Genomic DNA, 17,827 nt, shown 5'->3' with positions numbered 1-17,827 from the left:
GGACCTGTGAAATCTCTAGGACTTACATAAGGGTTAAAGTACAGGATGTAAATGGGTGGGGTAGGGACAATAGTGAGCTATTCAGCTAGTGTATGCAATCTTTTGATTTCCATAGTTTATACTACGATTGTGCAAAATGTTTAGTACTGTAAAAGTCTTAAAAGAAAAAAAAAAGCCCACAATACACAATGAAAACAAAACAGACAAAAACAAAGCAAACCAAAACACCAACGGCCAAAGTCCTGATAGTGCAAACTGACTCTCTCATTATCTATCACAGAGGCGCCCCTCTGCCCCTCCTTCTCCCCTGGAAGGCTGTCTGCGGTGGAAGAGGAAGACCCTGAGCAGCGCTCTCTGAAGGAGTCACCACTGCTTTTGTGAGAACAGATGTCAGCCTGGGAAGTCTGACCAGAGCCAAATCAAGTTGCTGCTGCCAGCTCTCGCGAGCTTTGTCAGGAAGAGTTGACTGAAATGTCAGAGCCCTGCAATTCACAGGCGGGGTGGCCGCTGCATCCCGCGTTTCCCTGAAGCATTACAAGATTGCCACTTTGCAAACTCCCTCTTCCTTTTCTGCAGCGATTCGGGTGAGTTGCTCTGAAATTCCAAATCTTGTGCGGAGATTCCAGCAAAGATCAGGCCAAGGAGGGAAGGAGATTTTTTTTTTTTCAAGTGTTTGTGGAGCTCTGGAGTGCTCCGTTGGGACTAGTCCCTAACAAGGGAATAAATAGGACAGAAGACTCAGGGACTCTACACTACATGGGAGCTTTCTCTTATTCCAGGAGCACGAATTCAATTTCTTTCACTCCTGAAGACAGAGTGAATCTGTTATACGTTGACCAAAGGGGCATAGCACCTGTGGAGTCTATTTATTTATGTATTTATTTATTTATTCTCTTTCTATGGAGACTTATTATAGGCTAGGTTACCCTTTAATGCAGAGGTTAATCAACCTCTTAACAGAAGTACTTGTTTGGGCACACCTGACAGTTTTCAATGTCTTCTCTTTTGCAATGACAAGATTAATTTTCTCTTATTACTCAACCGGGCACTTTTACCAAGTAGCACTTTGTCCACTGAAACTTTCACAACAGCGGCTGGCGAGCAGAAATCAAAAACTCCTTCTCTATTCAAGAAAATCTATTCTCTACTTTAATCTTCAAATATTTCCTTATCTATGATTGGCCAGCTTTGAGTGTTTAAACTGGACGAAAATATCTTATGCTACCGTCTTTTTTTATAGTTATAGTATAAAAATTGAGCTTTTGGCTCATCCTAGAATCCGAGAAATCTATCAGTATTTTATGGCATCAGACTCAGTTCAGTCACTGACTATAAAATTTTTTTTCTTTTTTCTTTTTTTTTATTAACTTGAGTATTTCTTATATACATTTCGAGTGTTATTCCCTTTCCCGGTATCCGGGCAAACATCCCCCTCCCCCCTCCCCTTCCTTATGGGTGATCCCCTCCCGACCCTCCCCCCATTGCCGCCCTCCCCCCACCAGTCTAGTTCACTGGGGGTTCAGTCTTAGCAGGACCCAGGGCTTCTCCTTCCACTGGTGCTCTTACTAGGATATTCATTGCTACCTATGAGGTCAGAGTCCAGGGTCAGTCCATGTATAGTCTTTAGGTAGTGGCTTAGTCCCTGGAAGCTCTGGTTGCTTGGCATTGTTGTTCATATGGGGTCTCGAGCCCCTTCAAGCTCTTCCAGTTCTTTCTCTGATTCCTTCAACGGGGGTCCTATTCTCAGTTCAGTGGTTTATAAGACCAAAAGAAAATTGAAACACCAACAAAATCATTTTATGAGGTATCTATGTGCTATACATTTTTTCTTAAGCAGATATTCAGCATCTGAAGGAGTATGCTCCAATGAGCAGGCACAATGCTTCCTTAATATAGAATATATAATATTTATAATAAGTATGACTACAATTCACTTTGGTAAAAGTCATGTTTTTTGAAGACAGCAGGCTTGTAAAGTTAGTGTTTTTTAATATTAAGTCTGGGGGTTTTGTCGACAAAATACCATTACCTTCAGATGCAAAATAAATGTCTAGCTCGATTTACAAAGACATGCCTTGTTACTTTAGAGTGTTATTTTTGTTGCTATATAATATCCTGCATCTTGAATTATAAGAAGAAATCTGAAACAGTTTCCATATCATATTTTTATTAAAATAAGCAAAGAAAATTTTACAGGGTCTATGAGTTTATTCTCCGCTATAGATTTAGTCTTTGACTTGATTTCTTGGCCACAAATGATAATACACTTTATATTTCTTCATTGGTTTGTTTTGATGTTTTTCCAACATCTTTCTTTTCTTACTGAAAATGACTGACTGTATTATCAAATCTGGAGGTCACCACCCTTGTCCTAAGCCAGGTTTGTCCACACAGGTCCTTATTAAATCTATTTAAAGAGTTAAACTAATAATGGCAAGCAGAAAAGGGAGATGTATTCAGTGAGGATACACTGGGAAGAGAGACAAAGCTTTTCCTCCCATTGTCCATCTTCAGAGTCTCGAAGCAGGTTAATGTTTAATAGTGGCCCAAGAATGTGCCCATCCAAGCAGCCTGTTGAAGGTATGGTCGCACCCAGCCTTGGCCCATCATCATCTAGACTTCAGTCTCATCCTGTAAGGTGGTCTCACCAGTTTTAAGAAATGTATGGAATCTTCTTCAAGGACCTAAGTTCATGTCTGGTTAATGTTGTTTTCTTCTTGCAGCTTGCATTTTCTGATGAAATTCCCATCTCTTTGGGATCCATTGTTTTGATACTATGTCAGTCATACTGAGAGAACAAAGTGTATTTTTAGAATTTCTTCATTTCTGCCAGGCCACTATAGCCAGAGAAATTAGCAATATCAGACAAAATTCACCTTCCGAATAATGAGAATCAACCTTCGCAGCAGGTAGCATTCAGGGAGGAAGTACATTGCCATCTTTAAATAGACGAATGCTTGTGATGGTTGTTTCTTATGTTACCTTTTACCTTGTGTACAAGAAAAGCTTATAGATGTCATTATTGAGTACGTGATTCTTATTCATGTAAGCAAGACTCTGGAAATTCCAAAATAGATACTAAATCAAAGAAGAAAAAATTATATAAATGTAGGTTAAATATAGTTGCAGTGTTTAGCTACAGGATATTATGAAATTTCCATAGTTGTTAACTACACTAACAGCAAATACAGGGTGGAGGTAGTTGTGTTTACCTTACAAGAAATGGATGAAATATTTGTGTGCATGTGCAGTTGTGCTCATGGATTTATGTACAATGCGTTTGTGTGCGTACATGTGTGTTCAGGTATGCCCACATGGTGTGTGGAGGTCAGAGGTTGATGTCAAGTGTCTTTCTTTCATGGTTTTCCACTTTTCTTTCAGAAAAGGTTCCTTAGGGACCCAAGGCTCACCGATTCTGCTTGAGAGTCTGGGCGTTAAAACCCTAGGATCTCATCCTGTCTCGACCTCCTGCATTGCACAGGTGTCACAAAGGGGCGCCCCAGCACCTGGCTCTTTTTATGCAGGTGTTGATAATCTGAACACAAGTCCTGCATGTTCCACAAGCACTTTAGCAATGGTGGCACCTTCCCAGCCTCTAAACAAAAGTTTTAAATGATAAAAAATTAAAATTACTAAAAATTCCACTTAAACTTTGTAAGTGAGATAATATTTAAATAAAAATAACAGACCAACCCCTAATATCTGTGAGTGGGCTAAAAAGGACAGAAAGATGAGCAAGCAGGGGTCCTAGGTGAGTTTATAGAAATGTGCTTAGAACAGAGGCTGAGTTCCAAAGACAGGAAAAGATTCCACATGAGTTTTCTTTTCCATTTGTTTAAGAGTAAAGGGTTTGTAATGACCAGGAAAAAACAACCAAAGGAAAAAAAATCACATCCCTTGGCTGAAACAGAAATTGCCTTCATAAATGTGAGGTTGCCAGAACTTTACTTTATCCTTCCATTAGGTTACGTTAACATTACTTGCAAATTACACTCACTGTGAGTATAATATTTAAAAATAAGTACAAATGATACTCATTGTGATTATAATAAATTTTTGAAACATTCAATAGTATGTTATAATAATACATTTAATGAATCTTAGCACATACCCAATTTTATCAAAACAGAAGACATTAAAGAAAATCCCATGACTTGATTTTAGGACCTAAACTTATTACCATAGAAATCATCTTATACATAGACTTATTTGCATAAAACAAGTCTATTTTGAACAGACATAGGCATTAATTAAATGATGCAGAGATGTCAATAATTATGGGGCTTGAAAGTAAAGGTCCATTATGGTATATTTACATATTTGTTGAGGGTTATTCACTAGGGCTGGAGAGATGGCTCAGCCATTAAAGGCTTGTCTCACAACCAAAATATAAGACTTAATCACCAGATATCCTGTAAGTAGGGGTAAATGATAGTGACTTAAGATTAGCATCTTTTGATAAAAAGGGTCAGACAATGTCTTGGTGAGTAAAGGGTGGAAAAGAGATAAAATTTTGTGTTAGTCTCTCATCTTCGACTTGTGCTGTGGCACATTCCCTACCCCACAATGACAATAAATAAGCATAAATTAAAATAACATTCTTCATGATCATGGCTTACCAAAGCAAAGTGGATTTAACATACAAAAAGAAAACCAAAGCAAATGGTTGGTGTTAGTAAGATTAGTTTCCTGAACAGGCAGTTTTGATTTAAAATTAAAACACTAGAAAAAATAACTGAAAGGCTGTACGTTTTTCAGTGCTGGACATGGTTATGTGGATTCAAGACAGCCTTGGTAATGAATAATGTAATTATGTTTCTTGCAACTTTATAAAAAATGTTTTGATTTTTTAAAATGGTATTTGTATTACATTTTTATATTTTTTTATCACATAAAGTTTTGAAAATTTATTTTCAAAAGGTTCGTGTCTTTCTTAAGAATTTTAAAAAGCCTGTTATCCCTCTAAAGAGTCTCTACATGACTTTAAATATTGTCTACAGTGTAATACCAAATGCATGTCATATTGCAGGTTACATAGATTAAATATACTCCTTCCACTTTTTCCAGTAATTTCTCAGCATTGACAGTCTGATTTCAATGATTTTGTACGCTACAAATACATGAGGGCCCATATGCTCTGCTAATATATTTAAGTATTTACTCTTGCTTTAATCAGTTTACAAATTAATTGTTGTTAGTCATGTAAAAGTTTCTCCTGAGCAAATATTTTCTTCCACATAATTATCAGCTAGAGCTCTCACCAAAGGGATTGTGATTCAAGCCGATAAAAATAATCTATTTAATAAAGTTCAGAGAACTTACCTGAAAACTATGAGTAGCACATCTCATTAACCCATGTTCTAATAATATCCTTTCATATTGAAAGCTAGCTTGATATTATGGATTTTTATAAATAAATAGCACTTACTAATATTTATTTAACATTCTATGAATAAGTTGATTTGATTCCCTTTTAATATTAAACTAAGAATGTACAAAAGAAAATTATAACTTTTATTGGATTTTTTAAATTTATATTTCAGATATTATTCCCTTTCTCAGCTTCTTCTCCATAAACTTATCCCATCGCCCGTCACCCCTCTTCTATGAGGGTGTTCTCCCACCCAACAACCCACCCCTTCCTGCCTCCATGCCCTGACATTCCCTTATACTGGGTGATCCAGCCTTGGCAGGACCAAGGGCTTCTCCTCCCATTGATGCCCAACGATGGCATCCTCTGCTACACATGCTGATGGAGCCATGGGTCTCTCCACGTGTACTCTTTGGTGGGTGGTTTAGTCCTAGGGAGCTCTGGGATCTGGTTGACTGATAATATTGCTCTTTCTATGGGTTTCAAACTCCTTCAGCTTTTTCAGTCCTTCCTCTAACTCCTTCATTGGGGACCCCATACTCAGTCTAATGGTTGGCTTCGAGCATCCACCTCTGTATTTATCAGGCTCTTGCAGAGTCTCTACAGAGACAGCTATTTCAGGCTCCTGTCAGCAAACACTTCTTGGCATCGGCAATAGTGTATATGGGATAGATCCCCAGGGGTTCAGTTTCTGAATGGCCTTTCCTTCAGTTTCTCCTCCAAACTTTGTCTCCATATTTCCACCCTTGAATATTGTGTTCCCTTTTCTAAAAAGGACTGAAGCATCCACGCTTTGGTCTTCCTTCTTCTTTAGCTTCACGTGGTCTATGAATTGTATCTTAGATATTGCTAGCTTTTGGGTTAATATCCACTTATCAGTGAGTGTATACCATGTGCATTCTTTTGTGACTGAGTTAACTCACTCAGGGATATTTTCTAATTCTGTCAATTTGCCTAAAAATTTCAGGAAATCATTGTTGTTAATAGCTGAGTAGTACGCCATTGGGGAAATGTATCACATTTTCTGTACCCATTCATTTGTTGAAAGATATTTGGGTTCTTTCCAACTTCTGGCTATTATAAGTAAGGCTGCTATGAACATAGTGGAGCTTGTGTCTTTGTTATATGTTGGAGCATGTATATGCACAGGAGTGGTATAGCTGGGTCTTCATGTATTACTATGTCCAATTATATGAGGAACTGCTGGACTGATTTCCACAGTGGATCTACCAGGCTACAATCCCACCAACAAGGGAGGAGTGATCCTTTCCCTACATTCTCAGCAGCATCTGCTTTCACCTGAGTTTTTGGCCTTAGCCACTCTGACTGGTGTGAGGTTGAATCTCAGGGTTGTTTTGATTTGCATTTCCCTGATGACTAAGGATGTTGAACATCTCTTTGGGTGCTTCTCAGCCATTCAGTATTCCTCGCTTGAGAATTCTTTAACTCTGTACCCCAGTTTGTAATATGCTTGTTTGGTTCTCTGGAGTCTAACTTCATGAGTTCTTTCTGAATACTGTATATTAGCCCTCTATCAATGAAGGATTGGTAAAGATCCTTTCCTAATCTATTGGTTGCCTTTTTGTTCTAATGACAGTGTCCTTTGCCTAAAAGAATCTTTGCAATTTCAGGAGGCCCCATTTGTTGATTCTTGATCTTAGAGTATATGCCATTGGTGTTATTTTCAGAAAAACTTCCCTGTACCTTTCTGTTCAACGGTCTTCCCCACGTTCTCCTCTATTAGTTTTAATTTATCTGGTTTTATGTTGAGGTCCTTGAGATGCATGGACTTGAGTTTTTTACAAAAAGATAAAAATGGATCAAGTTGCATTCTTTTACCTGCTGACGTCCAGGTGAACCAGCACAATTTGTTGTGAATGCTCTTTTTACCATTGGATGATTTTAGTTCCTTCAAGTAACCATAGGTGTGTGGGTTCATTTCTTTGTCTTAAATTCTATTCCCTTGATCAACCTACCTGGTTCTCTAACAATTCCACACAGTTTTTATCACTATTGCTCTGTAATACACCTTGAAGTCAAGGATGATGATTTCCAAGAAGTTCTTTCAGTGTTGACAATAGTTTCCACTATCCTGGGTTTTTTGTTAGTCCAAATAAATTTGCAAATTGTTCTTTCTAACTCTATGAAGAATTGAGTTGGATTTTGATGGGGATTGCATTCAATCTGTAGATTGCATTTGGCAAGTTGACCCTTTTACTATATCTTTCTCTCCAATCCATGAGCCTGGGAGAACTTTCCATCTTCTCAAATCTTCCTTGATTTCTCTCTTCAGAAACTTGAAGTTCATTCTTATTGATTTTTTACTTGTTTGGTTAGAGTCACACCAAATTATTTCATTTTATTTGTGACTACTTTGAAAGGTGTTGTTTCCCTATTTTCTTTCTCAGCTTGTTTATTCTTTGAGTCGAGGAAGGCTACAGATTTGTTTGAATATATTTTATGTACAGCCACATTGCTAAAGTTGTTAACTGTAGGAGTCTTCTGGTGAAATTTTTGAGGTCATAAAAGTATTTTATCATATCATCTGCAAATAATGATATTTTGACTTCTTCCATTGCAATTTGGAGCTCCTTTACCTTCTTTTGTTGTCTAATTTCTCTGGCTAGGACTTCCACTACTGTATTGAAATGGTACAGAGAGAGTGAGTAGCCTTGCCTAGTGCCTGATTTTAGTGGGATTACTTCAATTTTCACTTCATTTAGTTTGATGTTGGCTACAGGTTTGCTGTATATTGCTTTTACTATGTTTAAGAATGGGCCTTGAATTCATGATCTTTCCAAGACTTTTACCATGAAGGGGTGTTGAATTTTGTCAAGTGCTTTCTCAGCATCTAATGAGATGATCATGTGGTTTGTTTCTTTCAGTTTTTATATAGTGGATTACGCTGAGGGATTTCTATATGTTTAACCATCCCTGCAATCGTGGGATAAAGCCTACTTGATCATGATAGAGGATTGTTTATATGTGTTCTTAGATTCGGTTTGCAATAATTTTATTGAGAAGTTTTGCATCAATTCTCATAAGGGAATTTGGTCGGAAGTTCTCTTTGTTGGGCCTATGTGCAGTTTAGGTATGAGCTTAATTGTGGCTTTATAGAACAAGTTGGGTAGTGTACTTTCTGTTTCTACTTTGTGGAATAGTTTGGACAGTATTGTATTAGGTATTCTTTTAAGGTCTAATAGAATTCTGCACTAAACCCATCTGGTCCCATGCTTTCTTTGGTTTGGGAGACTTTTAATGACTGTTTCTATTTCTTTAGGGGTTATGGAACTGTTAAGATGGTTTATCTGATCCTGGTTTAACTTTGGTACCTAATGTCTCTCTAGAAAAGTGTCTATCTCATTCAGATTTTCCAGTTTTGTTGAGTATAGGATTTTGTAGCAGGATCTGATGTTTTTTTTGTATTTCCTTGGTTTCTGTTGTCATGTCTTACTTTTCATTTCTTATTTTGTTAATATGGATAATCTCTCTGTGCCCTCTAGTTTGTCTGGCTAAGTGTGTTTTTATATGTTGTTGATTTTCTCAAAGAACCAGCTCTTGGTTTTGTTGATTCTTTGTATAGTTAGTTCTTTTTGTTTCTATTTGGTTGATTTCAGTTCTGAGTTTATTTCCTGCAGTCTACTGTTCTGGGGTATAATTGTTTCTTTTCGTATTAGTGTTTTTAGTTATGCTATCATGCTACTATTGTATGTGTTCTCCAGTTTTGCTTTGGTGGCACTCAGAGCTATGAGTATTCCTCTTACCATTGCTTTCATTGTGTCCCATAAGTTTGGGTATGTTGAGCCTTCATTTTCATTCTATGAAGCCTTTAATTCCTTTTACTTTCTTTCTTGACCAAATTATCATGGAGTAGAGTTTTATACAGCTTTCATGTTAATGTGGATTTTTCTGTGTTTTTGTTGTCATTGAAGAACACCCTTATTTCATGGTGATCTAAGAGGATTCATGGGAATATTTCAGACTTTATCTGTTGAGTCATACTTTGTGATCATTTATATTGTCAGTTTTGGAGAAGGTACCATGAGATGCTGAGAAGTTATATTCTTTTGTTTTAGGATGAAATGTTCTATAGATAATGAAATTCATTAGGTTCATTACTACTGTTAGACTCACCGTGTCTCTGTTTAGTTTCATTTTCCATGCTCAATGTGGGGTGCTGAAGTCTCCCACTATATTTTATTGGATATTTTTTAATTTACATTTCAAATGTTATTTACTTTCCGGGTGGCCCACCCATAAGCCCCCTATCCCATCACCCTCCCATTCTTCTATAAGGGTGTTCCCCTTGCCCTACAAGCCCCCTTCCTGCCTCATAACCCTGACATTCTACTTCACTGGGGGTCGAGCCTTGGTAGGACCAAGGGCTTCTCCTCCCATTGGTGCCAAACAAGGGCATCCTCTACTACACATGCAACTGGATGCATAGGTCTGTCTGTGTATAGTTTTTGTGTAGAGGTTTAGTTCCTAAGAGCTCTGGTTATTTGGTATTGTTGTTCTTATGGGGCTGCAAGCCCCTTAAGCTCCTTCAATCCTTTCTCTAATTCCTCCAATGGGGACCCTGTTCTCAGTCAATGATTTGCTGCTGGCTTTCACCTCAGTATTTGTTACACCCTGGCTGAGCCTCTCAGGAGACAGCTGTATCAGGCCCCTATCAGCATACACTTCTTGGCTTCATCAATATTGTCTAATTTTTGTTGATATATAAACTGGATCTCCATGTGGGGCAGTCTCTGAATGGCCATTCCTTCAGGCTGTGCTCCATACTTTGTCTCCACATCCCCTCCTGTGAGTATTTTTGTTCCCTTTTTAAATAAGGACTGAAGTATCCACTCTTTGATCATCCTTCTTCTTGAGCTTCATGTAGTCTATGGATTGTATCTTGTGTAATCTGGGCTTTTGGGCTAATATCCACTTGTCAGTGAGTGCATACCATGTGTTTTTGACTCTCTGGAGTCTACCTTCTTGAGTTCTTTGTATATATTGGATATAAGCCCCCTATCAGATGTAAGATTCGTAAAGATCTTTTTCTAATCTGTTGGTTGTTGTTTTGTCCTAATGACAGTGTCCTTTGTCTTAAGAAGCTTTGTAATTTTATGAGGTCCCATTTATTGATTTTTGATATTAGACCACAAACCTTTGGTGTTCTGATCAGGAAAATTTTCCCTGTGCCCATGTTTTCAAGGCTCTTCCCCACTTTTTTCTTCTATTAGTTTGAGTATACCTGGTTTTATGTGGAAATTCTTGATCCTCTTGGACTTGAGGTTTGTACAGGGCCATAGGAATGGATCGATTTGCATTCTTCTACATGCTGAACTCCAGTTGAACCAGCATCATCTGTTGAAAATGCTATCTTTTTTTCCATTGAGTTGTTTTAGCTCCTTTGTCAAAGATCAAATGACCAGAGGTGTGTGAGTTCATTTCTGGGTCCGCAATACTATTCCACTGATCTTCCTGATTGTATTTGTACCAATAGCATACAATTTTTATCTTTATTACTCTGTAATACTGCTTGAGGTCAGGGATGGTAATTCCCTCAGAAGTTGTTTTGTGTTTGAGGATAGTTTTCACTATCCTGGGATTTCTGTTATTCCATGTGAAATTGCAAATTACTCCCTCTAACTCTATGAAGAATTAGGTTGGAATTTTAATGGGGATTGCATTGAATCTGTAGATTGCTTTTCACCAAATGGCCATTTTTACCTTATTAATCTTGCCAATCTTGAGCATGGGATGTCTTTCCATCTTCTGAGATCTTCTTCAACTTCTTCTTTCTGAGACTTGAAGTTCTTGTTATACAGATCTTTCACTTGTGTGGTTAGAGTCACACCAAGGTATTTTATGTTATTTGGAAGTATTATGAAGGGTGTCATTTCTCTAATTTATTTCTTAATCTGATTTTCCTTTGAGTAGAGGAAGGCTACTGATTTGTTTGAGTTAATTTTATACCCAGCCACTTTGCTGAAATTGTTTATCAAGCTCAGTATTTCTCTGTTGGAACTTTGGGGATCACTTAATTATACCATCATATCATCTGCGAATAGTGATATTTTGACTTCTTACTTTCCAATTTGTATCCCTTTGACTTCCTTTTGTTGTCTGATTGCTCTGGCTAGGACTTCAAGAACTATATTGAATAAGTAGGGAGAGAGTGGGCAGCCTTGTCTAGTCCCTGATTTAAGTGGGATTGCTTCAATTTTCTCTCCATTTAGTTTAATGTTAGCAACTGGTTTGCTGTATATGGCTTTTACTATGTTCAGGTATGGGCCTTGAATTCCTATCCTTTCCAGGACTTTTATCATAAAGAGGTGTTGAATTTTGTCAAATTCTTTCTCAGCATCTGAGGAAATGATCATGCGGTTTTTATCTTTGAGTTTTTTTCTATGGTGGATTACGTTGAAGGATTTCCTTACATTGAACCATCATTGCATCCCTAGGATGAAGCCTACTTGATCATGATGGATGATCATTTATATATGGTTTTGGATTTTGTTTGTGATAATATTATGGAGTATTTTGCATTAATATTCATAAGGAAATTGGTCTGAAGTTCTCTTTCTTTGTTGGGTCTTTGTGTGGTTTAGGAAAAAATGTAACTGTGGCTTCATGGAAGGAATTGGGAAGTGCTCTGTCTGTTTCAATATTGGGGAACAGTTTAGAAAGTATTGTGAGGAGGTCTTCTATGAAGGTCTGATATAATTCTACACTAAACCCTTTTTGTCCTGGGCTTTTTTTGTTGTTGCTAGACTTTTAATGACTGCTTCTATTTCTTTAGGATTTATGGGACTGTTTAGATGGTTTAAATGATACTGATTTAAATCTGTTACCTGGTATCTGTCTAGAAAATTATTTCCAGTTTTGTTGAATATAGGCTTTTGTTGTAGGATCTGATGATTTTTTTGAATTTCCTCAGATTCTATAGTTATCTCTTCCTTTTCATTCTGATTTTGTTACTTTGGATACACTCTGTGTGCCCTCTGGTTAGTCCGGATAAGAGTTTATCTATCTTTTTAATTTTGTCAAGGAACTAGCTTCTGATTTTGTTGTTTCTTTGTAGAGTGCTTTTTGTTTCTCCTTGGTGATTTCAGCCCTGAGTTTGATTATTTCCTGCCTTCTACTCCTCTTGGGTGTATTTGTTTCTTTCTATTCTAGTGCTTTAAGATGTGCTGTAAAGGTGCTAATGTATGCTTTCTCCCTTCTCTTTTCGGAGGCACCCAGAGCTATGAGTTTTCCTCTTAGCACTGCTTTTATTGTGCCCATAAGTTTGGGTATTTTGTGCATTCATTTTGATTAAATTATAAAAACCTTTAATTTCTTTCTTTATTTCTTCCTTGACCAATTTATCATTGAGTTGAGTGTCGTTCAGTTCCATGTATATGTAGTCTTTCTGTCGTTATTTATTGTTGTTATTGAAGAGCAGCCTTAGTCCATGGTGATCTGATAGGATGCATGAGATTATTTTTATCTTCTTGTATCTGTTGAGGCCTGTTTTGTGACCAATCATATGGTCAATTTTGGAGAAAGTACCATGAGATGCTGAGAGAATGTATATTCTTTTGTTTTAGGGTGAAATGTTCTATAAATATCTGTTAAGTCCATTTGGTTCATAACTTCTGTTAGTTTCTATACATCTCTATTTCATTTCTGTTTCCATGATCTGTCCATTGATGAGAGTGGGGTGTTGAAATCTCCTACTATTATTGTGTGAGGTGCAATGTGTGCTTTGAGCTTCAGTAAGGTTTCTTTTATGAATGTAGGTACCCTTGCATTTGGAACATAGATATTTAGGATATAGAGTTCATCTTGGTGGATTTTTCCTTTGATGAATATGAAGTATCATTCTTTATTTCATTTTTTTAATATCTTTTGGTTAAAAGTTGACTTAATTCTATATTAGAATGGCTATTCCTGCTTGTTTCTTGGGACCATTTACATGAAAAGTCGTTTTCTTGCCATTTACTCTGAGGTAATATCTGTCTTTTTCTCTTATGTGTGTTTTCTGCATGCAGCAAAATGCTGGGTCCTCTTTTTGTATCCAGTCTGTTTGTCTATGTCTTTTTATTTGGGAATTGAGACCATTGATGTTAAGAGATATTAAGGAATGGTGATTGTTGTTTCACATTATTTTTAAATAATATTTTTGTTCTATATCTAATATGACTGTTGCCAACTCTGAATGTGTTTTGTATCATTATCCATGGTTTTGTAACTCATGATTTTGATGCACAAAAGTCAAAACTGCTTTAAGAGTAGTAATGTGCAGGTAAGGATGTAGAAAAAGAGAAACACTCCTCCATTGTTGGTGGGCTTGCGAACTGGTACAGCCACTCTCGAAATTAATCTGGAGGTTCCTCAGAAATTTGGACATTGTACTATCTGAGGACCCAGTTTTACCTCTCCTGGGCATATACTGGAAAGATGCTCCAACATATAACAAAGACACATGATCCACTTTGTTCATAGCAGCATTATTTATAATAGCTAGAACCTGGAAAGTACCCAGATGCCCTTCAACAGAGGAATGGATACAGAAAATATGGTATGTCTATATACTGGAGTATTATTCAGCTATGAAAAACAATGACTTCATGAATTTCATAGGCAAATGAATTGAACTAGAAAATATCATTCTGAGTGAGGTAACACAATCACAGAAAAACACACATGGTATGCACTCACTGATAAGTGGATATTAGCCCAAAAGCTCAGATTACCCAATATATAATCCATAGACCTCATGAAGCTCAAGAAGGATGACCAAAGTGCTGATGCTTCACTCCTTAAAAGGGGTAACAAAAATATTCGTAGGAGGCAAAGTGTGGCCCAGAGAATGAAGGAACTGACATGTAGTGGCTGCCCCACATGTGGCCCATATATATATACAGTCACCAAAACTAGATAATATGTATGAAGCTAAGATGTGCGTGATGACAGGAACCAGATATAGAGGTCTCCTTAGAGACACAGCTAGAGCATGTCAAATACAGAGGTGTACGCTAGCAGCAAACCATTGAACTGAGAATGGGTTTCCTGTTGGAGGAATTAGAGAAAGGATGAAGGAGCTTAAGGTACTTGCAACCCCATAAGAATAACAATACCAACTTTCTCTGGTTGAGAGGACTCAAGGACTAAACCTCTTCCCAAAGACTATACATAGAGGGACCCATGGCTTCAGCTGCATAAGTATCAGAGGATGGCCTTGCTGATCATCAACAGAAGGAAAAGCCCTTGGTCCTCCCAAGGTTGGACCTCCAGTATAGGAGAATACCGGGGGGTGGGGAGTCGGAAGTGGGGATGGATAAAGAGGGGGCTTATGTCCAGGAAACCAGGAAAGGGAATAACATTTGAAATTGTAAATAATAAAATCTAATAAAAATAGAACAAAAATATTTATTAATTAACAGTACATAATTATCAAAAATCTTGTCTCTGATTGAGATATCCATGAAAAATCACTATGCACAGTCTCTACTAGGAGTATATCAGAGAAGGTAATCTCTCATGCTTGCTTTGCACATCTGAGTGGTATAAAGCTGATAAAGATGTTGGCATTTATTTGTCTTAGCCTTCCCTCCAGTTGAGACTCGCTCATACTTCAGTTAAGTTTCAGTTATACATTAAAAATTATGCAGCACATTTGTATTCTTTCATAATGATATTAGGGAGTTCTGTATTATAAAATGTTACTAGAAAACTATAAGTTAAATCAGATAAAATTGAAGTTTATGTAACTAAAATGCTTTGTGAACAGCTGTATTATAGTTTTCAATAAAAGTTATTTGAAGATGAAAAAAATAAAAGAATGACTACTTCCACTTTTTTCTTGGAACCATTTGCTTGAAACATTTTTTTCCAGCATTTTATTCTGAGGTAGTGTCCTTCTTTGTCTCTGAGTGTTTTTCCTGTTTATGTATCCAATCTGTTAGTCTATATTGTTTTTATTGGAGAATTGAGTCCATCAATGTTAAGAGATATTAAGGAAAAGTGATTGTTGCTCCTTGTTATTTCTGTTGTTATAGGTAGAATTATGTTTTGTGCCTATCTTGTTTTTGGACTTGTTTAAAGAAGATTACTTACTTTTTTTTCTAGGATGTAGTTTCTCTCCTTCTGTTGGAGTTTCTTATCTATTATACTTTACAGTGCTAGATTTGTGGAAAGATATTGTATAAATTTGGTTTTGTCATGGAATATCTTGGTTTCTTCATCTATGTTAATTGAAAGTTTTGCTGGACACACTAGCCTAGACTGGCATTTGTGTTCTCTTTTGGTCTGTATGTCATCTGCCCAGGATATTCTGATTTTTGTAATCTCTGGTGATAAGTTTGGTGTAACTCTGATATGTCTGCCTTTATATCTTACTTGAGCTTTTCCCTTACTGCTTTTAATAAATATTCTTTCTCTCTTTTATGCATTTGGTGTTTTGATTATTATGGGAAAAAAGGAGTTTCTTTTCTGGTCCAATCTAAATGGAGGTCTGAGGCTTAAGGTATGGTCATGGGCATTCCTTTCTTTAGGTTAGGGAACTTTTCTTCTATAATTTTGTTGAAGATATTTACTGGCCCTTTAATTTGGGAATCTTCACTCTCTTCTATACCAATTATCCTTAGGTTTGGTCTTCTCATTTTTTCCTGGATTTCCTTGATCTTTTAGTTTAAGAGATTTTTTGCATCGTGCAATTTCTTTGACTACTGGGTCAATGTTTTCTTTGGTATCTTCTGTGCATGAGATTCTCTCTTCTTATCTTTTGAATCCTGTTTATCAGGCTTACAAATCTCTTTCATAGGTATTTTATCCCCAGGCTTTTATCATTTTGTGATTTCTTTATTGTTTCTCTTTCCATATTCAGCCATATTCAGATTCTGGATAGTTTTTTTTTTTTTCAATTCCTTCACCTGTTTGGTTGTGTTTTCCTGTAATTCTTTAAGGGATTTTTGTTTCCTCTTTAAGGGCTTCTACCTGTTTGCCTGCGTTCTCCTCCATTTCCTTTAGGGATTTATTTTTGTCCTTCTTAAAGTCCTCTCATCATCATGAATTGTGATTTTAAATCCAAATCTTGCTTTTTCCAGTGTTTTTGGGTATACGGAACTTTCTTTTTTTTTTTATTATTAACTTGAGTATTTCTTATATACATTTCAAGTGTTATTCCCTTTCCCGGTTTCCGGGCAAACATCCCCCTCCCCCCTCCCCTTCCTTATGGGTGTTCCCCTCCCAACCCTCCCCCCATTGCCCCCCTCCCCCATAGTCTAGTTCACTGGGGGTTCAGTCTTAGCAGGACCCAGGGCTTCCCCTTCAACTGGTGCTCTTACTAGGATATTCATTGCTACCTATGGGGTCAGAGTCCAGGGTCAGTCCATGTATAGTCTTTAGGTAGTGGCTTAGTCCCTGGAAGCTCTGGTTGCTTGACATTGTTGTACTTTTGGGGTCTCGAGCCCCTTCAAGCTCTTCCAGTTCTTTCTCTGATTCCTTCAACGGGGGACCTATTCTCAGTTCAGTGGTTTGTTGCTGGCATTTGCCTCTGTATTTGCTGTATTCTGGCTGTGTCTCTCAGGAGCGATCTACATCCGGCTCCTGTCGGTCTGCACTTCTTTGCTTCATCCATCTTGTCTAATTGGGTGGCTGTATATGTATGGGCCACATGTGGGGCAGGCTCTGAATGGGTGTTCCTTCAGTCTCTGTTTTAATCTTTGCCTCTCCCTTCCCTGCCAAGGGTATTCTTTTTCCTCATTTAAAGAAGGAGTGAAGCATTCACATTTTGATCATCTGTCTTGAGTTTCGTTTGTTCTAGGGATCTAGGGTAATTCAAGCATTTGGGCTAATAGCCACTTATCAATGAGTGCATACCATGTATGTCTTTCTGTGATTGGGTTAGCTCACTCAGGATGATATTTTCCAGTTCCAACCATTTGCCTACGAATTTCATAAAGTCGTTGTTTTTGATAGCTGAGTAATAGGAGAACTGGGTTCTGTTGATGCCAAGTAGCCTTGGTTTCTGTTGCTTAGGTTCATGTACTTGCCTCTCACCCTCCTGTTACCTCTGGTGTTAGGTGGTCTTGCTGTCTCTGACTGGAACTTGATCCTCCTCTGGGCCTATGTGCCTGTGATCTTAGGTGTGTCAACACTACTGGGAGACTAGCTCTCTCTAACCATTAATTGGGTATAGAGAACTATGATCTTAGGTGTGTCAGAACTCATGGAAGCAAAGTTCTCTCAGGGTAGGATTTGTGTGTGGAGAGCTGTGTCACATGGTTAGCTCTTGGGCCATGATGGAAACAGGAAGGATCCTGTTCCTAACAATTTTGAGGTTCTTGTGCCCTGTGGACTCCTTGTAGGTCCCTGTTTGTCCAGTTATTGGAGCAAAAGTGGATGTCTTACCTGTGAGCTTAGTAGTGTCATCACTCCTGGGAGAACAGCTCTCTTAGGTTGGGGATTTGGTTATGG

General features: G+C 37.6%; 1 protein-coding gene across 1 annotated transcript in view; it reads left to right on the top strand.

Moving 5' to 3' along the window:
- Positions 1-526: 526 nt before the first annotated feature.
- Bche (butyrylcholinesterase) overlaps positions 527-17,827 on the top strand; it is an 86,015-nt gene continuing 68,714 nt past the window's right edge. The window contains 1 exon segment of the mRNA NM_022942.1: positions 527-584. The gene's annotated coding sequence lies outside the window, so the exon portion shown is untranslated.

This window comes from Rattus norvegicus, chromosome 2, assembly GCF_021556685.1.
Source record: "Rattus norvegicus strain SHRSP/BbbUtx chromosome 2, alternate assembly SHRSP_T2T, whole genome shotgun sequence".
Taxonomy (NCBI): Eukaryota; Metazoa; Chordata; class Mammalia; order Rodentia; family Muridae; genus Rattus; species Rattus norvegicus.
Note: the sequence above shows the minus strand (reverse complement) of the source record. Positions and strands in the feature narration are given on the sequence as shown.